The sequence below is a fragment of the Eptatretus burgeri genome, chromosome 4, assembly GCF_056783735.1.
Source record: "Eptatretus burgeri isolate ZD-2024b chromosome 4, Ebu_testis_v1, whole genome shotgun sequence".
In the NCBI taxonomy this organism is placed as follows: Eukaryota; Metazoa; Chordata; class Myxini; order Myxiniformes; family Myxinidae; genus Eptatretus; species Eptatretus burgeri.
Window position 1 is genome coordinate 117479897 of NC_140964.1, and position 21924 is coordinate 117501820.

A 21924-nucleotide genomic window follows, 5' to 3' on the forward strand; every position below is an offset into this window, starting at 1 on the left:
AATGTAAAAAAAATCTTCTCCAGAACCGCTTAACAGATCGATGCACTACTTCATTCATATGATCAACGAGCCATGGGGAATATAGTTTGAAATTTTTTTCATATTTATCTTCATTGATTTAATTTAGCCTTCATGTGCACAAAAGTAATAATTAAATATCCTAATAATCAATCAATAAAACTATGGATAATGGCAATGTATGTGACATAATAGGGCGCATGGATGATACGGGTATATGGGCCATAATAGCAGTTAGCCATAAGAGTAGCATGTTCAGTTAATGATGGTATTTTTGTTCAGAATGAGTGCACGAGACAAAACTATACACTCTACCGAATGCCGTTCTCGTTTGTATTTGAAGTTAAACAATATCCTCACTTGAAGGAATATTGCTATCACGTTGATCATCGCTGCATCAAAACCCTGGAATTCCCTTCGAAGTGCCATTTAGGCAAAGCAACCCCATGGGGCCTTCAGTTTTTTTTTGTTTTTTTTTGTATACCTTGGTCGAGGCTCGTTTGAGAGCTAACACACAACTCACAGCAAGGAGGCATGAGACAAGAGGGGCAGGAGTGGAAGGGACAAAACAGTGGGGAACAGACACATTAGGTGAACTGTGGAAAGGAGAGGGATGGGGATGGGACGGGGAACATGGCGAAGAGAAGATGGACATTACAGGGACTTTCAGGAAGGAAAGCAGGGGAATTGAAGGAAGTGGGCTTGGGTGGATTATCGGGGGTAGAAAAGATCGAGGATTTGGATGGGGGAAGATAAGAGATGGTGGTGAACAGCTGTTTTGAAAGCCTGGAGGGAAGAATGGGAAAGAATAGAGTGAGGAAGTTTATTCCAAAGGCGGGAAAAAAGAGGAATGAAAGAGTGAAGATGAGCAGTGATTCGTGATTTTGGTAGTTTTACCAGAAGGGGGTTGTTGGCGGACCTTGAGCGCCCTGTGGAAATGTGGTGGGGACAAATCGCAGAGAGAGCAGGGGGGGCGGGCAAGGCTGGAGAGGAGTCGGTAGAAGACAGAAAGACGACCGACCAACCTGCGGTGATTGAGTGAGAGGCCCAAAGACTCAGCTTCATTGCGGGAGATGTCGATGATCTTAAATGCCCTGGTTTCGACAGCGTGAAGCCGAGAAAGGTGGGAGGCAGGAGCACGAGCCCAGAGGGGAGAGCAGTACTCCATCAAGCTACGGACAAAAGCTTTGTAAGTGGTCAGGAGCTCAAGAGGGCCGAGGAAGGACTTTGCACGACGGAGGATTCCCAGTCGGCGATTGGCTTTTGAGGCGAGGTTGGAAATGTGACTTTCCCAGGAAAGGTCATGGCAGATAGTGAGACCCAGAAGCTTGAAACAAAAGACTTCTTCCAGAGGATTGTTGAGAAAGTGGATGGGGGGGTTTTCTAAACGGTCCTTTCGAAGAGAAAGTGAGAGTGTGAGATTTGTCTGGATTGAAAGACATGTTCCACGTGTTGGACCAGTTTGTGATTTTATCCAGATCTGCAGTGAGTGAAGAAGCTGCTGCTTGCCGGTCTGAGGGATGACAGATGGTACGGCAGAGGGTGGAGTCGTCGGCAAAGAGAAATAGAGGATTTTCCAGAGAGTCCGAGAGATCGTTGATGAAAACCAGAAAAAGAACAGGGCCCAGAACGCTACCTTGAGGAACTCCAGCCTGCACAGGAAGAGGGGATGAAAGACAGGAGAGGAAGTCTGCGAGCCATGAGTGGAGATGGCCTTGAATACCATGGGAAGAGAGTTTGGTGAGTAGGGCAGGGTGCCAGACTGTGTCAAAAGCACGTGATATGTCCAGGGATACGGCTCGGATTTCCTGTCTGGCATTGGGGACCTCCATCCATTGATGGGAGAGCAGAAGCAGCATATCCAGGGTAGAGTGACCTTGTCTGAAACCAAATTGATGATTGGAAATCAAGCCATTGGAGAAGTGGAAGTATTTCATGTCTGAAGCAATGATGGATTCCATAACCTTGCTGATGATTGGGAGAAGGCTGATTGGTCTGTAGTTACAGGGATCTGTTTTTGCACCTTTTTTATGGAGGGCAGTGATGTTAGCAGATTTCCAAGCAGATGGCAGATGACCTTGGGCAAATGAGAGGGTGAATAGAACAGAGAGAGGGTGAGCAAGAGCAGAAGAGCAGGCTTTGAGGACACGTGGGCTGATACCGTCTGGACCGGTTGCAGAATCTGACTCGAGGTTTGAAAGCAAGCTCTCCCCCTTGTCAGGAGAAAAGGACACAGAGTCCAGAGACAGTTGGGCGCAACTGGGTAAAGTGGGTAGAGATAGTGATGGGTTTAGGACACAAGATTTAGCTGCAAACACCGAGTTCAGACATTCAGCTTTATCAAGTGTGGAATCAGCAGTGTGGCCATTTGAGGTAAGGGAGGGGATGGAGGGGGAACATACACCAGAAACAGATTTGATTAAACGCCACCAGGATTTTGAGGAGGGAGAGAGGTTTGAGAGTTCAGACTTGAGATGAGAAAGATGTTGTTTTCTGGCTCTCCTGAGGGTAGATACACACTTGTTCCGAGCTTTGTGGAAGGAACTGAAATTGCCCTCAGTTGGGTTTGCTTTCCATGAGGCAAAGGCAAGTTGTTTCAGGACAACTGCCTCGCCACAAGCTTCAGTAAACCAAGGGCGGGAGGAAGGGTTGGACAACTGAACACGAGAGGGGATAAATCTGTTGCATGAGGGAGAGCAAGTTTCTTTGAAAGAATTCCCAGGATGAGTTGATGTTTGAGAAAGTAGTGATAGGAGACCAGTCTGTAAGTTTGATGGCTGCTCGGAGACCCTGCCAGTCGGCTTGAGTGAAATGCCAGACTCGACGGCGATGAGGTGGTTCTCTGATAACAGCCAGAGAGATGTCCACTTTAACAAGGACGTGGTCAGAAGAACCAATTGGAGCGAAGGAAGAGCAGCAGATATTGTCAGGGAAATTTGTCAAAATCAGATCCAGAAGAGATGGAGTTCCATTGGTTGAGATCCGGGTCGGGAAGTTGACCGATTGAGTCAGTCCCAATGAGTCGCAGAAAGCTTTTGCTGAGGTGCCATGGCAGGTGAGAGAGGTACCCACACCTAGCCAACTGGCGTGATGACAATTGAAGTCACCACATAAGAGGAAGAGAGAGTTTGGATGAGAAGATAGAAGATGGTCCATGTTTTCGGATAGTGAGGTGTAGATGGAGTCATCACTGTTTGGTGGACGGTACAGTACACATATAAACATGAGGTGGGAGTGGAGGGGAAGCCGAAGCCAGAGATATTCCTGGGGGCGTGGGGGAGTGAGAGCAGTGCATGGAGAGTGAGGAATAGAGTCTTTGATGAAGAGAGCAACACCTCCACCAGGACGAGGCTCAGGTCTGTCATACCGTAAGAGGGAGTAACCAGGGAGAGATACTTGGGAGTCAGACACGTCTTGGGAGAGGAAAGTTTCTGTTAGGCAGATAATGTCTGGTTTGTCAGTGACAACCTGTATGGAAAGATCTGAAAGGTTTGAGCGAAGGCCCCGGATATTTGAGGTCCACACTTTTAATGACGAGGTAGGGGAGGAGGCTTTGGGTGCAGGAGGTGGAGGGGGAGGGGGAGGGTAAGACAAGGGACGAGGGGGGTAGGTAAGGAGTGTTGTTGAAAGAGTGTGGGGTATTGCAGAATAGCGAGGGGAGGGGGCCGAATGAGGAGGAGAAAAGGCTCTGTGGTGCTGGGGGAGAGGGGGGACAAGAGACAAGGAAGAAGGCAGTTGAGGCGTTGAGGGGGTGGAGAGAAGAGATGGAGGTGAGAGGGCAGGAGAGGGAGGCAGCGTGGTGGATGAGAGGGGGGGCAACTTTGAGGAGGATGAGTGAGGGGAAGAAAGGTGGGAGAAAGGTGAGGGGGAATTTTTGAGAGAGGTGAGAGGGAGGCTTGGATGGAGAAGACTGGGATGGTTGCTTTGAGAGTGAGAGTGAGGGGTGAGGGGGGTGAGTTGGCACTGAAGTTGGAAAAAAAGAATGGTTTATGGAAAGCGAACATCCATGGCAAACTGTGGTTTTTAAAAGTTTTAGGTCAGAGATGCGATTTAACACAATTCTTGATGGATGCAATGAAGGCGAATTCAGGAATGGAGAGAAGAGGTGCTGTAATAGTTGGATTTTTTAGGCAAGGAATGAAGGAGAGGTCGAAATGAGAGCAGTCTGTTAAAATAGCAGAAGAGTAGTGCATTGTGAAACAGTAAAGAGTACCACATGTGTGAGAGAGGAAGATGAAGCATTATAAGATCGTTTTTGTTGTTAATATTAATGTTTGAGAGAGTTCAACAGATTAGGTCATGGAAGTGTAGAAAAAAATCGAGGAAGAAGACGAGGAGGAAGTTAAGAGGAAGAAGAAGAAGCAGAATCGGGAGAAGGTGAGCGTGTTGTTGTTGTTGTTGTTGGGTATATATTTTTTATTTTATTTTATTTTTATTTTTTTTTTTGAGATAAGAAAGAGATTAGTTGGGAGAATGGGGGATGTTTGCAAAGTGGGGAGGATGAAAATTGAAGGTAATGGGGAGGACAGAAATTGAAGGTAATGGTGAGAAAAAACAAACAAACAAAAAAATAAAAAATGATCGAACACCGAGTGGAACCGGTAGGCCTCAAGCCTAGGCCTCAAACACCAGGTAAGAACGTCGACAAAAATACTCACAAAATAGCACGATTTTTGAAACAAAACCGAACTTGGAACACACAGTAACATGTAGGTGAGAAAATTAAACAGTTAAAACGGGACAAATAACAACCGGAAACTTAACTTTGAGAACGTCAGCAGGGAGCCCCGAAGGAGACCTCTCGTCGCTCCAAAACCGGAACAGTTGTTGAAAAAGGACCATCACCATCTTCTCAGGGCAACTTGGTATTGGCCCTCAATGATGCTTGTTAACAATGCTGTCGGCATCTCAAAATAAAACTAAATTAAAATTTCATAAAGATAATATGTTGTTCTAATAATGATAGCACCAGAGACTTCTTATTGATTGAGAGAAAAGCTATTGTTTTGCCTTACCAGGCAGTTGTGAGATGATTGCTGCTGCTGTTGTTTTTTTAACATTAAAGCTTTTATTTTATTGCATTCATTGAGGGAGAAGAGTATTGAACCACAAATATGGAAAACTGACATAGAAAGTTGAAGAAAAGTGATCAAACAATTTTATTTATGGTTACTATATCAATGTTATGAGTAAAACAGATTTCATTCTTCCTCTTTCCTTCACTTCAGCACTAAACCTCCAACTCCACCCTCCTTTCCCCTTCAACCTCCAACTCCACCCTCCCATCTCCTTCAACCTCCAACTCCACCCCTCCAATCCCCTTCAGCCTCTAACTCTTCCCTCCCACCCCCTTCCATCTCAAAATCCACCCTCCACCACCTTAGTCTGTTCGACTCTGCTCTTTATCCCCATAACCCCTGCACTATCTCTCCCCCATCTCCCCTGTATGGTTTTAAATAAAAAGTGTACATGCCAAATTTTAAAAGGTCACCAACATTAGTTGTTTTTTTTGAACAATTCCAGACCTCGCCTTAGAAGTAAACCAGAAGGAATGCAAGTTTTGTCTTCTGGGATAATGACTTTTACAAAGCTTTTGCTTTCATTCAAGCACATAATTACAATTTCCTGTAATTGTGGCTATTTCGACAATAATAACCACTGTGGAACACCTTCAGTGTACATCCTACCATCAAGCCGTTTATGAAAATACAACAGAGTAGTGTTACAAACCAGTGTAACATATAATTATGCTTGGGAAAAGGTTGTATTGGCTATTTAAATTTCCTGTTAAGTAACAACAACAACAGAAACAACAACAACAACAACAACAAAAACAATCAGAGGAGAAAGAAAAGAACAGTTTTCATAATGGAAGGAGATTCAGAGTAACAAGCGGATTCAAAGAAATACAGGAAATGCGGAGGAGAAAGCAACGACATGTTCCCTTGAGCTGCCACTCATTTTCAAGTGTTGCAAAGCATTTTAAAACCGACATACCCACTGAAAAAGGAATCGGGGGTTTTCTGTATGCGAACCTGGGAGGTTCACTAATTGAACTATTCCCTGACTACACTGAGCCAACTTCAAGCCACTGTGCATTTGTCTGTGGGGGTTTCATCTTTGCTTCTTACATCATACCCTGTGACGTATTATTCGCTGAACTCCCTCTACTTGTGGAATATACCTGTCGGACATTGCACTGCTGTTATCTTGGCAACGATTTCAATGCCATCGTTGGTGCCATTTCTGGTGATTTACGCGCTACTTTCGAGAAGGCACACGGCTGATCGAAGTGTACATACTCTCGGAGCTTATTCGTCCCTCCAACCTCGCTTCTTCAAATAACACATTGTCCTTTCCAGCTTGGAATTCCCGTCTTCATCATCAGTGATTCAGCTTTAAGCCACTGTCACACCTTGACGTTTTAGCCAGCGTATGCCGATGTATGAAAAAATTGGCGAATACGCTGGCACACGTCAAATACGTTATGCATAAGTTTTGTATACGTTAAGAGCATGCTGAAGCACGCTGGCATACGTCGTAGTATACGTATAAGCTCATCGACAAATTTTGTGCATGCACAAAATTTATTGACGTTTGCCAGCGTATGACTCACACGTTCCGCATACGCTGGCCATAACTTGTAGGCACGTTATGCGATCGTTGACACACGTCGACACATGTTACTTGTAAGTTACTCATAAGTCGAAATACGTCGAGGTAATGTCTAGCGTACCCAAAACTTATTTCTAACCGATGTGTGACGTATCTCCAATGCATATTGATGTATATAGACGTATTTGACATCTACCGGACGACCACAGAACTTACTGAACGTGTTTCTAACTTATAGATACCATATTATGGCGTATTGGCAGCATTTAGGGAAATTGGTATATAAAAATTTTTTTCTTGTTACTTTGTAATACGTTTTTATTGACTGTACATTAGATTATTATACCTTTTTCAAAGTGTAGGAATAAACATATATATTTATATGGACCCAAAGGGCGTCAATGATTCCCTTCCATATATATATATATATATATATATATATATATATATATATATATATATATATATATATATATATATATATATATATATATATATATATATATATAACTTTCTATGTAAAAATTAACAGAAATTTTGTTTTTATTTATGATCAAAGGTAATGACCACACTTATAACATGAAGATAATAAAGATAAACACAAAATATTATTAACCTGTTCGCTGCCAAGGGAAGTAAATAATTTTCAGATAGGATAGGACAAAAATCTGATCCCAACCTGCTTGTAATTTCTGCCAGCTGCCCTCAACCAGCCTGACTCGATCTTTGTGAAGTTTTCTAGAGCCCTTCTTCCCCTGACAGGATGTTACCCAGACAGCAGTAAGCTTGTCTCTTTCCTCACAGTGAGAAGCCAAAGTTGGCTGATGGACAGATGAGGGCAGCGAACAGGTTTTAACCAACTACGTTTCATTGATTTACAAAGGATAAAGACATAAGGGATAAGGCCATAATTTATTCTTAGTTATTGTTTATGAATTAAATATTTAAAAAATAACATCAACAAACATCAAGAGTTTGCTCAACTTTTATTCAATGCTCTGAAAAATAATGGAACATGATAACAATGGTCAAACGTAAATACAAAATGGCACAAACATGGCCAAAACAATGTCTCTGCTAATCTTGAGAAGTACACAACTGTCACTGTCACTGTCACTGTCACTGTCACTGTCACTGTATCTAGTTGTTCTTCTCTGGTGGTGGAGGTGTCTTCAGCTCCCCAGATGGGCTGCTTGCAGCATCAGGACCACTGGACAGGTTGAGCATTCCTGAGAGTCTAGAGCTGTTATACAGACTCTGACCGCTAGTGTCAAAGGCGCTTGGGCTCTGGTTCAGTACCTGGTCAGCCGAGCCTATAGCAGCAGATGCAGAGGCGGAGCTTGGCTGCTGCATGATCTGAGGAGGAGCAAGCTGGAACCCATGCTGAGGGGGAGGAGGCATCATCCGCTGGTACTGAGGCTGCTGCTGTTGGTACTGTGGCTGCAGTGGCTGCTGCGTGTACGGGTCCACATAGTCAGTTGTCTGTGAGCCCCAGACTGACGCAGCCGGTACCTTGTGTCTCCACATGTGGCGAGGTGGCTGGTACATCTCCGACGCCGTGGGGGTGTAGTGGTGCTAAACTTGGTCGCACTTGGTGCTAAACTAAACCAGCTAAACTTGGTTTAGCTGGTGCTAAACTTGGTCGCACGGAAGCAGGGTAGGTGGGGACTATGGGAGGTTCTTCCTCATCACTCTCCTCATCTAACAGCTCACTGAGGATGGTGTTGATGCCTGATCTTGCCTTCCAGAACTTGCGCTTAGACATGCTGACCAGGCTGTCACGCACGTAGTTGGCGAAGCCTGCGGTGGCTGTGATGGGCTGAGGCTGTGCGAGATGTTTGAGCAGCTCCCCAGACTCGTGCACCCTCTTCTGGAGTGACTGCAGCAACTGGTCATCGTCCTGGCCACGCTTCCCCTTGCCCCGTGAGGATGAAGAGGGGACAGGGGAGGGCGTGCTGCCGTCATCAACCACGAGCTCTGCACAGGCAGCCTCGGCAGCCTTGAGGTCCCCGCTGTGTGCTGCAATGGTTTCCTTTACCTGCAATTATGACAATTGATTAGTAAAATACGAGGCAAATTCAATGATTTGTTGTAATCAATGATTAATTTGCTTTGAGATCTGTAGTACAGTAAACCGAATATAAATAAATATTAGTATTGTATTAATATGTGTTTATACTTACACTGAAGACGGGCTCAGCACGATGGCGGACCACAGTTTTGAGGAAGCCAAAGTTTGCCTTCACCCACTGCTCCCTCTCTGTCATTTCCGGGGCGCCGTCACCGCTCTTGTTATTGTCGAGACGGGTGTGGGTGTCTCGCAGGGACTTGAACCACCCTTGAAGGTGCTCGACAGTCTTCCCCATGGCCTTGTCTTGATCCTCCCAGAGCTTTGCCTTCTTGTCCACCCTCTGGTAGTCAGTCTTCTTGATGTCCCAGAGGATGGCATTCTCGCGAAGGAAATCGCATATGAGCTGATCCTTTTGGACATCAAGACAAAACTGTGTCTTCTTGGCCCTCTTCTTCGCAAGGGTTGGCTGAGAGGAGGTGGAGGCCACTGATGCAGCTATCAATGCCACCGACGTTCACCGAGAGGCGTTGGAACCAGCATCCTCTCCGTCAGAGGGTGAGCGTGATGATGGATCCTCCTTAAGTCTGCGTCCACGGCCACGGCCATGAGACTTATTGGCAGCATTCTTCGAAGTTTTCTTCGGCATGACGGTGATGTTGACACTTCGATGTTTAGTGCGGTTATGATTTGAATCGTCGAGCAGCAGCCTTTTAATAGGCTATGCCACGTGATCGGCGGCGATACTCTGCCGCGCACTATGCATAAGTTAGACTATCGTTGGGCATAAGTTGTGAACGCCGACAACACGCTAAGCTTTCGTTGGTATAAGTTATCTATAAGTTATCGAAACGTTCTGTGTACGTTACTAATACGTTATGCATATATCCAACTCATTAATATATGCCCAAAACTGAAAAAAACATCAATAGTTCAGCGTACGCCAGCGTTTTAGATAAATTTTGATACGTTGCCATACCCTGGCTAAATCGTCAAGGTGTGACAGGGGCTTTACCTGTGGACTCGGGTTCTTCTCCTTGCTTCGCCAACATGAGGACTTCACCTTCTGAGGACTTGTAAAACGTGACTGTCAGGCCAGCTTCATCCTGTGCGCACCATGTGGACTAGATGCTTTCAACCATGCTCACAAATGACTTTTTACCCATTTATAACCTGCTGGAGTTTATTGTACAAATAAAACTGTTTGCTTGAGCTAAGTTGCCATATCGAGAGTCGTGAGTTAATGTACAGCTGTATTGTTGTCTGGGACGTTTGTACTTATTTAATTTGGGGATTCTTCGGAAAAAATATTTAGTGTTACATTTAATTAGTATTATTGTGTTTGAGGACTAAGGTAGACAGTAGGGATTAATAAATATTCCTTATAAAGTTACCCTTCTGTCTCCTGTAGTATGTTGTTTCATCCTTAAAACACCACTAAGGGCACATCAGCATCTTTATCTATTTTCTGTCGTGACATCCTCCCGGTTACAGGTGTACTCGCTGCGATGCTCTGAGGTCGACAAGTAACACCAGTCAAACCACATTTATAATCAATACAGCTCTGCTTATCTTGCTTGAAAGAAGAAAAAAGAAATTTCTTGCATATATAATTGAAATCCTCTTCAAATAGAAGCAAGGAAATTATTTGTTTAGTTTGTGAAGACTTTGCATCCATTAAGCAAATGCAGTGCAGATATAGACCAGGAAAGATACTCATCATCATCGTCAACTCTCTGATCAAATCGGAGAGAGAATTTGAAAAACTGTTTAAAATCACAAACTGGTCCAACACGTGGAAAATGTCTTTCAATCCTGACAAATCTCATTCTCACACTTTGTCTCTCCGAAAGGACCATTTAGAACCACCCCCCCCCCCCCAATCTACTTTCTCAACAATCCTCTGCAAGAAGTTTTCTCATTCAAGCTTCTGGGTCTCACTATCTGCCATGATGTTTCCTGGGAAAGCCACATTTCCAGCCTGGCCTCCAAAGCCAGTCGCTGACTGGGAATCCTCCATCATGCAAAGTCCTTCATCGGCCCACCTGAGCTCCTGACCACTTACAAAGCTTTCATCCACAGTTTTATGGAGTACTGCTCTCCCCTCTGGGCTCGTACTCCTGCTTCTCACCTTTCTCGGCTCCATGTTGTGGAAACCAAGGCATTTAGTATAATTGGTATCTCCCACGGTGAGGGTGAACGTTTGGGCCTTTCACTCTCTCACCCCAGGCAGGTCGGTGGTCTTACTGTCTTCTACCGTCTCTTGTCTGGTCTCGACCCCCTCCCCCGCTCTTTCTGCGATATGTCCCCCCCATATTTCCACAGGGCGCTCAAGGTCCGCCAGCAACCCCCTTCTGGTGAAACTACCAAAATCACGAATCACTGCTCACCTTCACTCTTTCATTCCTTTTTTTCCCTTCCTTTGGAATAAACTCCCACACTCTCTTCAATCCTATTCTTCCCTCCAGGCCTTCAAAACAGCTGTTCACCACCACCTCTTATCTTCCCCCATCCAAAACCTTTATCTCTTCTACCCCCGTTAATCCACCCCAAACCCACCTCCTTCAAATTCCCCGCTTTACTTCCTGAAAGAGCCTGTAGTATCCATATTGTATACCCTGTGTTCCCCACCCCATCCCTTTCCCTTCCACAGATCTCCTAATGTCTCTGTTCCCCACTGTTTCGTCTTTTCCTCTCCCACCCCTCTTGTCTCATGCCCCCCTTGCTGTGTGTTGTGTGTTAGCTCTCATACAAGCCTCAACAATGTATACAAAAATAAAAAAGCCATCAAAAAGAGACCAATGCTGCTACAGACATTGCAGAGAAGACAGCCAGCTTCACATAGCGTCCCAAGGAACACAATGCAGTTCAAGCTCCTTGCACTTCACCTCGTGGCATTTTTGAAGTGATTTGATCCTGCAAGGAACTGAATCCACGACTCTCGTAAGATGTTAACAAAAAAATATTAAAACATTATTTACTTGGTATATCATACGATTTTTTGTTTATTCATGATATTGGATGCTATTGTGAATGGGTAAAACAAAGGGGAGCACGATTCAGTCGTGGTGGATATACTTGCATTTAATTGGTTCGCTAAATCCAGAATGGGGGGACAGGGGGGGGAAACCGCTGTACTGAACAAAGAAACCTCTTTAAGACTTGATGCAGATTACACCACATACACCTTCAGAGAACATCACAAGCACAACCGCATGAGAAATGTGACTGCATCATGTTCAGTAATTATAATTCGTGGGTTAAATCGGATTAATAATTATTGTGGATGGCATGACAATAATTAATGATTAATGCACAAACAATGAGGAACTTCAAATTAAGGTAACCAATCAACACACCCAATCATTTGTAAGTATATTTTGTCTCCAACATGAAATACATAGGACGATCAGCTTATGCAATTATGAATAAAACAACTGCAGACCTAACAAGCAATGTTGCAGAGGAACATTGCATGGAAGCAAACCCCCAATGTCGCATCCATCCCACCATACAGCTCAGAAACGTGGAAAGCCGAGTGATGAATACCGAAGTTGCATGAACCAGAGCAATAACCGTTAAAACAGTCAAATACAAGAGCAGTAAATTAATAAACAATGCTATTCATGTGGAAGATCTAACAATGAGAATATCATACAAAACTGTCATAATGATGAATTAACTGGAATTTATGAGACTACATGTCATTAGTACATTTACGGTAAAACTTCGAGTCCTACGTTGCGGATCCAACCCAAGCGGATCCAAACAAATGCAATGGCCACACAATTTTATCTAGGAGATTATGTAAGTTCTCAATTACAAAATAACCCCCACCTCACAATTAAAGGAATGATAGGAAATAACTTGTTAGATTGAAAGTTACAATCGTCGAGAGATTTGATGTAACACTCCAAGATAATAACAAAAACTCACCTCTCTGATGACATGTTCCCCAGTTAAAGTTACAATCTGCTGAATGGTGGTACAGAGGTTCTTGTGACTAGATTAGGTTTTGCGCAGGCAATTGACACACATTCTCACTGCTGTCAAGGAAGGCTAGTGTCTGCCAGAACCAATAAACAGTTCTGGCAGATGGATCCTCTGGCTTAATGGCCTTTCAAAGGAGTGTACAAACTGATGCATCACCTTGCATGCAAAACAACAGGGTGACAGTGTATAGCTCGGCTGAGATTCAAATCCAGACGAGATAGATCAAAGGTGAGTGTGCATAGCTCAAAGCTATCCTTCCACCCATACGCATAATCTGATGCTGAATCCAATCAACCCCTCCAACTCTATTAGCCGACGATTCATCAAATATTCCAATATTTTTGAACACCTGCTCTATCAGCTTGACACTCTGATGATTCCCACACTCTACAACATCCCCTGTACTCTCTTGCCAATTGTATCCTCTCCTACTCCCAGATTCTCACAAACAACTACCAAAGCCAATCCATTCCTCCATCTCCCAATCTCATGATCATCCAGGCTACCACCACTGATGGTCTAATGGTGTACTTTCCCTGTAATAGTTTTCGTGAAAGTTATCGCGTCCTCCTCTCACTTAATACTCAAATTGTTCTTACACCTTGTGAAGCCTCTCCAAATTTACAGCTTACATTCTCCACATTAAGTCGAAGTCCTTCCATCTACTAAGAATGCTCCTCTGCTCATTAATAATCTCCTGTCTGCTGCTCTATATCATCTCCATGTCACCAATATCCCACGTGGTCTTTTCTCTGCTCTTATTCACCTTATAAATGTTTCACCCTCCTCAGAATTTAACTTTTCTTACAACCATCCCTGCCTCCTGTCTCGCGTTTGGCACTGCTTTCTTTGCCTCATATTTTCTTTTCCTCATACCTTCTGCTATCCTCCTGACTGTTACCTTCCCATACGCCATCTTACTTTTCCATACGGCACAGAGAGGTTTGTTGTGGCACTATCATTTCCAAAATTATTGTAACACGTTTTCAAAATGCAGCCTTAATCCTCATTCCCCTCCAACTTCCACATTCTGAATCCAATGCAAAAGCCTTATTAAAAGGATGTTGAAATTTTGAAATTAAAAGGATGTGTAAACTCATATATTAATTGTATAAAGAACAAAAAATATAGCCTAAATGCCGTTACTTTTGCCTGATATCCGTTGTATTCACAAAAACATGACTTGTTCCAACATAATTGTGACATAAATGAAAATAAATCTTCATGGAAAGAGTTTAAAAAACAAAGAATTGAGGCTTTGGTTATTTTTTACCAATTTTCAGTGTTATTATGGGTTGGTGAAGCACATGTAATTCACAAATTCTCCCTGAGACCTAAGGAGGACTCTGTATGACTTACATGTGGAAATAGCAAAAAAAATATTTACTTTACATTATCATGAGCTATGGAAGCACATGAGTAGTAAAATTATTTTGTGAATACAGTATTTGGCTGAATGTTATTTCTAAATTCAGCTGACAGTCTACTGCTGCTGCTCAGGACATATCACTCATGAGGTCATGCTTGAATCCCCCAAGTTTTTTTCGAAGTAGTCCATTGTATCACCTTTTCCTTGACATTGTAGTGGGGCAACTTAGCATAACAATTGTGCATTTTATGAGGAAAGCACCAAATTTGGCACACTAGTAGCCAATCATATTATGAACAGATTTGGATATTGGGCCATCTCAAATTCAGCCGCTGATGGCTGTGGCAGCCATTTTCCACTGCCATCAAAAATTTTGAGATGGCCCAATATCCAAATCTGTTCATAATATGATAGGCTACTCATGTGCCAAATTTGGTGCTTTCCTCACAAAAGGCACAATTGTTTTGCTATATTTAGCTAAGTTGCCCCACTATTGTGCAATAGCCAAACGAATTCTTCCACAACACCTAAACACTGCACACAAAGTCTCGTTCTTTACACCAATTAGAAAAGCTGTTTGTACATGAACATGGAGGTGGTATAAGGAGGATGCTGGCCAAGTCTAATGTCAACCTGATCAATTCAACAAAACACATCTAACGATTCATATCAGCATTAGCAACTGTGAGAAAAAGATCAAACTGTTTAAAATTGTGTTCTTATCAAAGAGCTGTGCAACCAAAATGGCAATTGCTTAGAGGTAGATTTTCATAAAAGATGAATTCAGCAAATAATTTGATCATCAAAAAAGACTGGAACAATGATCATTTTTTAAATGGAAACACTTGATTACACAAAAAAGCTACATCATCAAATGCCTTGCGGATGTGCAACCCAACTGGAATCCAAGTTTAACATTGCTGAGCTTGACAGTGAGTAATAGCTGAGCAACAATGAGTACCTTAAAAATGGGAACCAACAAAACACACACCTGTGTCAAACTCCTTTTATTTCAACACTTGTCTCTTTCAACAATAGTCCTCCAGAACATCGAGGATGGTTTATTCAGATAGCTGACAACAAGTGAGGCATCCCTAAAGAACCAGTGATGTTTATTTAAGTTTCTTCAAATATTCTGGGTTGTGCTTTTCTAACATGCTTTCTCTGCTGGGAAAGTGAGATAAAAGACTGGAACAATAATCATTTTCAAACAGAAACACTTGATAAAAGCTCAGTCATGTGCCTGAGGATGTGCAAGCCAACTGGAATCCAAGGTTAAATACCATGAATGCTCCATTGTTGTGTTGGACAGCAGGTAAGACACGGAGCAGAAGATGGATGGACATTGGTCTTGTCCTGCTATATAGAAACTCTGAATGACAAAGAATTGAGAGTGCAAGCTGAGCAATGGCACACAATTGAATCCGAAAGCTCTCTTTTTGTATTCACTCAATTATATGTGCAACAGGTAAACCCGGAATCTTTTGGAGAAAGTGATGAATGAAAATTTAATAGAAACTCAATCTTTGAAAAAAAAACATATTATAACTGGTTTGATTTAGAGCCACCATTACAAGGAAGAAGTGATAATGAGTTGGTTCCTGGGATGTCATGTTTTTTTTTTTTGTTTTTTTTTTAACAGGTTCTATGGCTCATCAGGGGGCTACTATATACAAATCAACATACATACGAATACACAAGACACAAGACACAACACAGAGTTGTTAGACAAGATAAACACAACTACTGAGCTTGGAGGAAGAGCTGTCTGTTTCGCAGAGAGCTCTGGGTACCCAACAATGGTGCTGCCTTCTCACCACACTCAAATGGCATTTCTTCAGGAGGAATCCTCCCCATGGATGCCAACCTATGGGGATTGTCCCTACACTTATCCTTTAAAATGGTGAATGTCAGGCAAGGAAGCAGCACACACCATTTTTGAAATCTTTTGCATGACAGCCAGGGTTTGAACCACTAACCTCCCAGACTCGGAGCAGATGCTCTGAACATTACACCACCGAGTCTGTTTGAGCAAAGATGTGCCCTCATATTTACAATATTATCAGCAAAATATTTGCTTATATGCAAAAGAAGCAAAACGATTTGCCCAATTTCTGATAAGGAAAATATTTCCACAATCCTCAAAGAATAATCTTATACCTGTACCTGCCTTGAGGCTTTGGAAAGATTAGGCTTTTTACTGTTAAATTTCACTTCCAAAAAGAAAACACGATGAGGGGATTCAAAAGGTTTTATTAAAAATGAGACTCCCAAAATACCAAGAAACAGCACAACACTTTTCCTATTTTGTTCAATGTATAATTGGGAAAAAAAATATATAGAAATGCATATCTGTGACTGACAGCATAGCCTAGATATATGCACATTCTCCGCTAAGATGTTTAGCCCTAGTTGGAACCTCCTTGGCCCAGCTACTAACTGTCACGCTTGTGTTTTGCATGCAAGTTGATGCCTCAGATATCCATTAAGCCGGGTGTCATATCTGCCAACATTAGTTGGTGGATGTTAAATATATCAGTGTCCTTCATGGCGAGTCGCTGAGTTACCACCGATACCCTGGCAAAATTCTAAATTCCTGTCAAAGGCACACTTGCTTCCTCAAATAATCCCTCACTGGTTAAGTTTGAAGATGCTCATCATGTCTGGACACATGACAGCCTTGTGGTTCCATCAGCACCCACAGCTTCTGATCAGGAAAAGCATCCATTAATTGCTCTATAGCAATGCCTTCCACCCATCTACGCTGGCAATTGCTATATTCAATCCACACAGCCTGGTCTATGTCCTGGACAAATGCCTGAAAGGACTCGGGCTTTAATAAATTCTTATGCTGAAGCTGAGCCTGGGCAAAATTGTTTTGTGCCGCTGTGCCTAATCGATGGTTTAACGTGGCGCAAGTCTGAGCAGTGGCCATCTATCCCTGCAGAGTTTTCACCAAATTCCCTGTGTGGTCAAACTCAGACCAATTATTTATTTAACTGGAGGACACACTCAAATTTTGTCAGGAATGCCTCCGAGATTTCTGACTTCAAAATTTACAAGGGGGATTGACTTCCCTGATCTGGCAATACTCTCCCAACATGGTGCAAATGTAGTTTGGGCATTATATTACAGGCAGTCTGTTCATGCAATCTGAGAGTCTCAGTCACTCAAAGACAGTTGTGAGCAATGGTCCATGGATCATCTTCACCACCTTATGAATAAGACCAACGGACCTCCTTAGCTTCTCTCTCAGGAGTTCTCGTGCTTGAGCAACATCCTCACTGATCCGTTTTGTATTGTTTTTGTTTTATGGAGTAAGATGCCAAATGGCAAGATAAGTCAGGAGGATAGCAGAAGGTATGAGGAAAAGAAAAAATGAGGTAAAGAAAACAGTGCAAAGGCTGCACAGGAGGCAGGGTGGTCAAGACAGGTCAGGTGTGGCAGCATGTGCCAGACAGGATATGTCGCTGCATCCAATTTCCACCTGTAGTCCAGAAGCCTCCCATCTGGACATCCCCCAGGCAGATGCCTGGCCAATCCATCTCCTTGAGATGTTGACAAACCTGATGCAATCACGAGGCACATGATCAGCCGGTTGGCCTATTCTACCCACAAAGCTCCTGTGCTGAGAGAACAGAGTGAGAAGGATAAGCATCAGGAAAATGAGCCACATGTCCATTCAGCTGCAGCTGACACTCACGGAATATACAGGTAACAAATGTCATCTGTGAATCTCTCAGCAAACGCTAGTATGGCACAAAGTCTTACCAGCGACAGGCAAGGATCCTCTGAAGAGACCTGGTACCGAAGGAGTTATGGCTCTATTTCAGATCCTTTGTCAGAGTCCAAATCTCACATCCATAGAGCAAGACTGGAAGCACCAAGGACTAAAAGACTCGGACTTTCATCCTCCTGCATGAGTACCAATAGTGCCACACCCCATGATCCAGTGAATCCATTGCTCTCCAGGCTCTATTGTCTATCGAACTCTGGCTCACAACATGCGGAGACATGAATAACACTGCGAAGGGAAGTGAATCTCTCTGTGACCTCAACATCCTGATCACAAACAGGAACAGACAAGATAGCAGCAACTAAGATGTCAACGAAAGCCTGGATATGAGTTTTAACTTCGGAAACTCATTATCCCAGTGGCTCTGACTCCTCATTCAGTGCCTCGAGGGATACAACAACATAGCCATCATCTCCACATCGATGACTTCATCTGCAAAATCAAGGTCAGAGATCTTGACATTCCCAAACGATGTCCCATAGCACAGTTTGATCTCTCCGAAATCCTCCCCAAAATTGAGCCCATACAAGCACTGAAAAGGGTGGGGGCCAGTACACACCTCTGACGAACTCCAGCAACAACTGCAAATAAGTCAGAGATTGTATCACCACATCTCGCAGCACTCTCATTACCAGAGTATAGTTCAGACATCAGATTGACCAATTTTGTTGGCACACCATGATGACTGAAAATCCTCCAGAAGTAATCCCAATTCACTGAATCAAACGTTTTGTGGAGATCAACATAGGCTGCAAGCAGCCCCTGTTGAAACTCTCGCTTGAGTTTGGTGAGGACCGGATGAGCAAGAATATGATCAATCATTGACCTGTTTGGTGTAAAGCCCGACTGCTCTGGTCACTGATGATCAAGCATATGTTGGTGAACCCTTTCAAGAATTATCCGAGCAAAGACCCTTGCTTGGCACTGAGAGCAGCGTCACCCCTCACGTCACCCCTCATTAGTTGATGCAGTCCTGTCGACCACCCTTCCCTTTACAGACATGGACAACAGGGCCCCTCTTCCATTCAGTTTGGATGATGCCCTGTACTCCAAACAGAGTACAGAACTGCATGCAATGACATGAGCACAGCATTTCCACCAGCCTTCAGAAAGATGCCACAGATCCCAGGAGCTTTAGCCCCTTTCAACTGGTCACTGCAGCCTGTGTTTCCACAAACAAATGCAGTTCACAATTGATTTGGGGATCAGAAATAGGGAGAGTAACACCCCTGACATCCAACTCAACAGCTGGTGGGTCAGCTTGTTATAGCTGCTCAAAGAGCATCCTCCAGAGACCATTAATGAACGCATGGACAATCTCCTTTTCAACACTACTGATGGTGGAATACCAAGTCCAGTGATGAGGCTGCAGGACAAAGACAAGCCTTATAAAGTCATAACCATCAGTATCAGTTCCAGTCGATGCATTAAAATCCCCCAAGACTAGAAGTGTATCTCGTCTGGGGCACTGATCAACCACAGACTCGAGCGTGGTATAGAATACATCCTTCACGGTGAGATCACCCACCTCAGTCGGAGCATAAACAGAGACCAGGGAAATGACACAGAGCATAAACAGAGTGACGAATCATTCGTCTCATAATACGTTCGTTGACCGGTGTTACCTCAATTATCATTGGAGTCAGCTTATTGGACATAGCTACAGCAACTCTTTGGGAATGGTAATGATCAGAGCGACCAGAACAATAGTAGGTGTAACCACCCACCATGATCTTGCTGCAATCCGTTCTCCGAGCCTCAGAGAGTGCTGAAATACCGATGTCCAAACGCTTGAGCTCAGATGGTAACAGAGACAGGTGATCATCCTCTCTTAGAGATAGGACATTCCAGGCACCCACCCAAAGGTACCGCCTCAGGTTAACCCAAGGAGACGCCGTCTGGTGGACGACACTTCAGCACCACTCCGACACACTCTCCCGCAATCTGACCCAGGGAGGTTACCCCGTGGTTTCCCTCCTATCATCAAAGATTGGGGGTCCCGAACGCTTTGCCCCAATCCCATCATCCGGTGAGCTGCCCTGCGAAGGGAAGCTGCACAGGAGGTACTCCCACGGAGTGGGTTTTCAGATTTCTTTGCATTTTTAACAACATGAGGGACAACACATTGAACATGTCATGTATTGTAATGTAATGTCAATAAACCATTTATAATTAATGTATATTTGCCTATATTTCCAGACTTTATGACCACCCTGTACATACCACACCACATTCGATCCACACAATACGAGGATTGTTCTGGAGCATAAACTGTTGAAATGAAAGAAAGAAATGTGCAGTATTTGCACATCGTTCACACATACTGAATATTTATTTGTTACCTTCACCACCGAAGGTGAAGGAGGTAATATTTTCACCCCTTCATGTCTGTTTGATACTTGACGAAAAAATTTTTTGCCAAGTATGTTGGTCTGTAGCGTTTGTCTGTCTGTCTGTCTGTCTGTCTGTCTGTCTGTCTGTCTGTCTGTTTGTTTGTCTGTTTGTCACACGATTTTTGGCCACAGCTTTCAAGCAATTGTTTTGAATTTTTTAAGGGTACAGGTGACCAGCCAAGGACAGCAACGCTAAGTTTTGGTGAAGATCTGAATCTGAAATATTTTTTGTGATTCTTCACCATTGTGAGATTGGGCCAAAAACGATATCTATCACAATATCTCAAAAGATTAGATATGGATTCACACGAAACTTGGTGGGCAGGTTGGGAGTGCCAAGAGGAAGAATTGATTCAATTTTGGTGAAGGTCCGATTCCAGATCTGAAAACAAGAATTATTTAATTTTTCACTGATTCTTCACCATTGAGTGATGGGGCTAAAAACGATATTGCATGATATCTCAAAAAGTTGAGGATGGATTCGGATGACACTTGGTTCCCAGCTTGGGTGAGTGACAATAACCAATTGCTTCGACTTTGGTGAAGATCTGAATCTGGATCCGGATTCGAGAATTATTCAGGTGCTTCTTCACCATGGAGAGATGGGGCCAAAAACTACTGTATGCAGCATGTTATCTCTAAAATTGTGGAAGACTTGTGACAAAACGAGTCGGAAGAGTTGGTCAGGTGACAAGAACAAGCCGATTCGATTTTGGTTAAGGTCCGGAATCAGATCCGACCTATCAGTGGCGTACAAAATGCAAACTATTCAGCCTGGCGGAGGCTAGCGAGTGCCATTCCGTTTCGCCAAGTTGTCACTCTTTGAGTGATTTTATATTACTTGCAAAAATCGAAGATTTTTCATGTATATTGGTCAGTCGATTTTGTCATTCTATTTGTCTGTCTGTTTATCACCTATGGGTCATAATTTTAAACCGATCTTCACAAAACTTCACCAAAAGGTAGAGTTTGCCATCAGGAAAAAGCTTATTGTTTTTTTTTTTTTAGGTCAAAACGTCAAAAGGTCAACAAAGGTCAAATTCGAAAATTATTCTCCAGAATAACTTTGGAAACAGCTTTGGTGGTATTTCTAAAATCCTCAATTTTCATCTGATTGACTTGAAATTTGAAGAGGAGGTCAAATATTTAAGGTCAATGAATTCAACCAGCTAATTACTTTTGAGGTCAACTTCGACCAAAAAATCAACATAGGCCAAATATCAACAACTAAGGTGGTGTTTCTAAAATCCTCGATTTTCATCCGATTGACTCTAAATTTATAGAGGATTTATATTTCAGGTCACTGAATTCAACCAGCAATTGTTTTGGAGGTCGACATAGGCCAAAACGTCAACATAGGCAGAATTTCTAAAATCCTCAATTTTAATCTGATTCACTTGAAATTTGAAGAGAAGTTGCATATTTTGGTCATTGAATTCAACCAACAATTATTTTTGAGGGCAAATTTGTTTCATTGATATTGCAAGTATCATAATCTGCACGACGTCTTCTTCTTGTTACTTGCAAAATCGAACATTTTTCAAGTATATTGGTCAGTAGATTTTGTTATTTTGCCTGTCTGTTTGTCTGCCTGTCTTTTTGTCACCTGCAGGTCACAATTTTAAACTGATCTTCACGAAACTTCACCACGTGGTAAAGGTTGTCATGTGTA